General features: G+C 42.7%; 1 protein-coding gene across 1 annotated transcript in view; it reads right to left on the reverse strand.

The window, feature by feature from the left end:
- susd6 (sushi domain containing 6) overlaps positions 1-4,352 on the reverse strand; it is a 28,057-nt gene extending 23,705 nt beyond the window's left edge. The window contains exon 1 of the mRNA XM_060041865.1: positions 4,178-4,352. The gene's annotated coding sequence lies outside the window, so the exon portion shown is untranslated. The remainder of the gene's footprint in view (positions 1-4,177) is intronic.
- Between the last annotated feature and the right edge of the window lie 2,029 nt (positions 4,353-6,381).

The following is a 6,381-nucleotide window of genomic DNA, read 5'->3' on the forward strand; positions in this document are numbered from 1 at the left end:
CTCTTGTGTCCTCTCAATATGGAAAATCGCCAACAAAAAATGAGCATTAAGCATTCTGATGTACAAGGCCTTTAACGCATTTGCATTTCCTTTTCTCTGCACAGCCTTGAGGGGAGTGGCACCCATGGTACGGTGTGCCCTTGTCAATAAATAACGAAGGCTGGGAGAAATCTATTCCGTTTTTTTTCTCTTTTCACGAGTCTGTGTGGTTCTGCACCGTTAGCCCCCAAAAGAGTACCCTGATTAATCTGCCTTAGCCCCTTTAATATCTAATACTGGATCAATCTGCCATGCTCTTTGGTGGTTTATTGATGATTTGCATGGCTCTGCTTGGTTGGTTATGGGGGGGAGCCTAAGAACAAGAATCGGCAGTGTTCCAACCCACCAACCCTTTTAACACCATTTACTATCCTAAAACCCTATGGAAACATCCCCTATATAAAACAGCAAGAACCTCGTTGGTAGATTATATTGAGAAAAGAGAGGAAATAAATAAAGAGACACCCCACCATTACATGAATGCGTTCCAGGTGCCTCATGAGTCTGCAGTGCTAGCTGTTCTCGGCAGGAGGACGGAGTGCAGAAAGACTGGCTGGCAGCGGATTCCCATGGGAGGGCAGAGAGGCCATTTAAATTACTAATGGCTACGGCAATATCAACGCTTCAATTCACAACAATGCTTTTCCTGGTGGGGGGTGTTTGCATGCGTCCGGGGCCGGCAGCACCATCAAAACAACCCATCTACGACTACCTAGCAGAACACACAGGTATTTTTGCATCAAAGCAGATAGATTTGCTCATCAGCAGAGCAGAACAGGTAACCTCTCATGATTGAAATTAGCTGGATCGTTGCATGTGTGGAGAAAAAACACTACCATAGACAAATACAGTGGCATTATATGCACCTCATACTAACGGCAGTCCCTGAACAGCTTTACCCCTCTGCAGGAGGGTTACATCTTGCATGCAAGTGCGCATGACGCGCTGGGAGGGAGTCTGTGATACAGAGCTCTCTAGATTGTCAGGAAACAAGGACGCGCCAAAGGGCGTATAGGAGGAAGGAACGCAGAAACAACATTTCCTCACCCACTGAACAAGGGTCAATGTGGCCAGTAGGCAAAGCAAAAGAAGAACATGCTGTTTTGTCCTGGACGGATTAAAAAAATGACAACTAGACTCAATGTTCATAATGCAAAGCTGACCTACTGCGAGCACTTAGGGAAGGGTATTGATTGGCTTTGACTTCGTTAAGTTAAACATATGCAGAATCGGCTTGATCACAGTCAGGGATTGCAAAGAAAAGGCCCCAGTGCCATAAAAGGCAACGTGAACATGCCAATGGACATGGGAGATGACTCGCTTTGTTTTTCAATGTTGAAAGAGAAAATTGTCAAAGCAAAAAAACAACCTAATTGTTCTAATTCTAAACAGTGAGTCATTTGTACCTAGGAATATATCTGTTGCTGCCTGCTGGAATCACATTACCCAGAGGCTGAATGCTTGAGGCTGCAATTGTGGCCTGGGTACACTACCTCGGAAAGATTTGTATCAGGATCGTTGGCACGCCATGATCATTTCCAAGTCTCTAAACAGTGGTATGCAGCCTAGTCAATGGTGAGTCATAATTCCAGCCGATTTTATGAAGGCTAGCGGCAAAAATGTATGCTTCTGCGCAACAATTCTGTCATGAATACCATTGGTTAAAGTTTCAATGGGAGAGAAGAAGAATCTAAACATTACACTGTGGAACTACAAAGGATCATCAATTGTCGCCCCCATAGTTTCATAATGGCTAAAAACAGCCACTGTCGCTCAGGACAAAGGATAAAGGAAAGGTTTGATGACTCTATCCTTTGATACCTATCATGCGCAATTATAGCAATGCTTAATATTGATTGATTACCTTACTAGGCAGGAACATTCTTTGTCAGAAGGGCATGAAGAGGTATAGCCAACCCATCCTAGGGAACTGGATACACCAGTTGCAAACATATTAAACATCTTGATGCTACGTTGCTGTAAGACTACAGACCAGATCTCATAAAGCACTGATCCTGCCGTTTCCTGCATTCTTTCTAAGGGTATGTCTGACATTGATAGTGGAGCTGTTAAAACCTCGCTGTAACTTGATCATCATTTGAGGTTCTTTGAACACACCCAAAGGGTTAGAGATTCAAAGCCAATGACGAGACATCTTCCATGTTGGATTGATCTAATGGGGGATCAAGACACTTCTAGGATCCCCCATTACCTCAACTGGGAGTACTGGGAAAACTCAACCTCTGTTTACTACTCAACAGTATACTGAACAGTTACACACTAAGTGTTTAGTGTATGGACAATTCAAAGAGAAATCTTTGGAATTATGGTTTCCTCTCATAATGTGCCAGTTAGTTTATATGCAGAAAATTCCACAACAAATAATGTACAGTATTGCCTGCGTATAGCCTATGACGTATGGGTAATGTGTTTTGTTGTTGTTTGGACTACAGAACAACTGGATTTACTGGAGTGAGAAAAAACAAGTCTGCTTGGAGATAGGATTACGGCAGCTTTGTGTTTGGGGGAAAACAGTAACCCCCTACCACAGGCCTAGCTTGACCAGTTTACCAAGCCATGCAGCTATAGTAATTCATCTAATGCAGTTTCCCTGCTGCTGTGGGCTCCAACAATGCCGACTGGGTGCCAAGAAGAGCAGCATTAGCCCAGCTGGGCAGCACTCAGGGAAACAGAGCCCCTCGGGGAACCGTTGAAGAAGGTTTGCCACTCGATAGGTACCAGCGCTGCTCAAGCCGTCAGCCTCTAGTGGTGGAAACTGGCTTGTCCTAAAGACGTGGCTCTGGATGGCAGCAACCAGCATAGAACCTTTGTTGTTACACTGCGTATTATGCGGCATAGTAGGCGTTGTACCTCAAAAACATAGAGAGACACGATGACATAAATAGAGGCATTGATACGTGGACAATGAAGAGCCACGGGGATAGGGCGTCTGTTGCATGATAATAATGATAATAGGCTATAACCGTGTATAAACATAACGAAACAGCAAACTATGGAAATTATGAGCATTGGACGTGAGCTTTCAGCATTGCACGTTTCTTGGGTATAGGCCTACAAATAAACGTCATATTTGGTTCTAACTATATTCCTATATACGTTTTTTTTATTGTGTAAAAACAAAATATATGTGAACAGAAATGTAGGCTTCGTAAAATATGTGGATGACGACTGCCTGCAACCCAAATTCTGCCGAACTTGGTACTATTTCCGGGTTGAATGCAACAATCAAAATCAAACAAAGCCGAACAGCATCACACAAAAGGTGCGACACGACCACCCGATATCAATGCGACTTCGAGGAATGTAGCGGATGTATGCCATACGGAGAAGAAAACAAGAAGACAGTCCCATACACAAACACCCTACACACTGTGGAATGAATATTACATCTCAATAAAAAAATTATACACAATTTTGGGTCATACAAAAATAACAACGACCTTTACCCAAACACATGCCCACAGCTGTTGTGATGTGGCACGGGCGCCTTTGTAGCAGCAGCCCGTACAGCCGAGTCACACGCGCCGACACGTGCGACTGTACCGTGGGCTATTTAAACAATGAGCGCAGTGAGCGGACGGGCTCAAGCAGCCCTGGTACATCAAGGTCTGCGCTAAAGTTAAACAGTGGAACTAGGCCAGTTCACGGTCCTCTGGCGTTTACTAAACACTGTTTGGTTTGGTAAGACGCCTCGCTGTCCGGATTCCGTCGTGTCTTTGTTAGATACTGTCCAGTGAGCTGTCTCACATTATAACACAGTAATGACAACGTCCCGGTGCCAGTGTGTCCGCTGTCCCCGAGCCCCGGGATCGGTACTTCTGAAACTCGGGCTTATCGTTCAAAGTCATCGCAGAGCATGAAGCACGAAGCGGAGTGTTGTCCTCTGTATTTAATGATTTAAAGGTCTATTAACGTCGTTGTTCGAAAACCACAGGGGCAAGGGATAAACGGAAGTTAATCAACTAGCGAAATCATTCCGTGGTTCGTTGCCATTAACGTTTTTAGTAAGTTAATTCACCGGACAAAACGTAAACGCGAACCGAAGGGAGTTGGGAGAAAACGAAATGGCCACAGAGACGTGGCCTTTATTAAGCTGCCACAAAAATAAAAGACTCACCGATGTCAAGGTTACCAGCAAGCCCTCCTTTTTTTCAGATTCGAGACATTAGTTTCACTAAGACGGCACTTCCCGGGCTCTTTGTCGGGGATTTCTGTCCTTTAGAGCGGTTGGGCTCCCGTCCTCCGCTCGCCAGGTCTTTATTTAGGTAAGCGGAAACGCTGCGCGAGAACTCCGCCAGCTGCCTCGTCTCGCGCTGTTGCTATGGTTACCCTGTTCAGGGGGCGGGTCCAAAGAGCGGTGGCTGAGTGCATCGCTTTTCTGGTAGGCCTAGTTAGTGTTATAGAATGGTCTTCATATAGACTATATCGGATGGCTGATATCACATAGTTGTTCCAATAACATTTTTTTCAATGTTCACCAAGTTTGGAATCGTTATGCACTTAAACATTTACATCACTTAAGGAAAAAGAAGGCAGAGTAGATTCATTTAAAATCGGACACTGACTGATACTGACAATTGGGAACGTGGTGCATGTTAGGACTTGTTTTTGCTCTTTGTGTGATGTGCTTTGTTGTATTCCTTAGGTAGGACGGTTCATCACACAGTAGAATAACATGGATTTTCTTCACACCATGAGGTCCAGACTCCAGTGGCGGCCTATGACACAGATTGTGGAGAGACACACACGTAAATTCGTGGCCTCTAGCTGACATGGATTTAGACAATACGGGACACATCTGCAGTTGTGTATCATATCTTGATCACATTCACTTCCTGTTTTTTTACATTTTGGGCATTTAGCAGACGCAGACGCAGATCAAAAGCGACTTACAATAAGTACATTTGTCATAAGAAAGTGAAACAATATATCGCTGTCGGTACAATAAAGAGGTTAATTCATAGAACCAAGTGCAAAGGACCAACCATCGCTAGGTTAACCAATTCCCAGTATACAACAAAGATAGCTAGGATAAGATGTACATACATAACCAAGTACTATAGGCCTATATAGTGTAGTACCATAGAATTAATCGTTTTCAACCATTAATTATGTTAATCTGCTAATTAATATTAACGCAGAGGAAGTTGGCAATTTCCAGGTGTTCCAGGTGGTTCTTGTGATGGACTACTACCCAAAACAAAGCAGGGTGGAACGAGGTCAGAGATTATGCGAGGGGTCTTACTTGAAACGCACTTTTGTCATCAGCCCAATATCGCCATCTAGCGGATAATTGTTTTCATGCAGAGTCAGAAGTTGATAGATCCGACTGGACGCGGTTTGTATTTATGTGATGAGCGCCATGCCCATGACTCTTCCCTTAAAAATATAAATATACAATTAGAGCTTGCCATTTATGCATTTGTCATCACTTATAACATTTTCCCCTCAAGGTTAAAATCCCAAAGTTTGGAATTGTAATCTTTTATCAGTGAGATCTTTGTATTTGACTGGACCAAAGTCCTGCTATACGTTACATGGCCATTTCGTCCTTACCATCGCAGACGACCTCCTACGATAACGATTGAACCTTCCAGAGGAAGGTAGGTCTAAAGGCTACCAGTAACTGCTTTGATGGAAACAATAAGAAAAAATGGAAATGCCATTGGCTGGTATTCATGAAAGGGTTCACGTCATAGAAAAGTGTAAAATCTTCACTTAACAGTAAACTTCTTCTATTCAATTCTCGCTGACGACAGCCATCCAGAGTGCATTATCATAAAATATAAGGTTACAGAAAGCCAGGGAAGGATGTCCTCTGTGCACAATTCAATTTCGGATATAAAAATGTTTTCTTAATCATTTAAATCAGAATTTGACATATTAGACACAGAATTGTATGTATTTTCTCTAATATTAACTGACTCATAATTTGTATCGACCCTTAAGAGCATTTTCATTGTTTAATTTAAATCAGAGCAGGGCCAGTAAAAAGGATGTTCACATATATGTGTATAACTTCTGCCATTTAAAACCACCATATGATTGGGAGACTATGGGTGCATAAAGCCATTCAGAAGGGCCCTGTACACTCTTTAAACCAAGAGCCATATTGGCGTGTGGCACCATTCATTACTAGAATTAACCAAACAAATCCTCCATAATAGTTGGACCTAAAGTATTTAACCTTCTCATTCATCAATTTGTGACAAGGTCTTTAGTGTCAAGGAATCTGAACAGGTCTACATCATTTAATATTATTTCTCTTTCTTTCTTTCTTTCTTTTTCTTTCTTTCTTTCTTTCTTTCTTTCTTTCTTTCT

The sequence above is a fragment of the Gadus macrocephalus genome, chromosome 21 (assembly GCF_031168955.1).
Source record: "Gadus macrocephalus chromosome 21, ASM3116895v1".
NCBI lineage: Eukaryota > Metazoa > Chordata > Actinopteri > Gadiformes > Gadidae > Gadus > Gadus macrocephalus.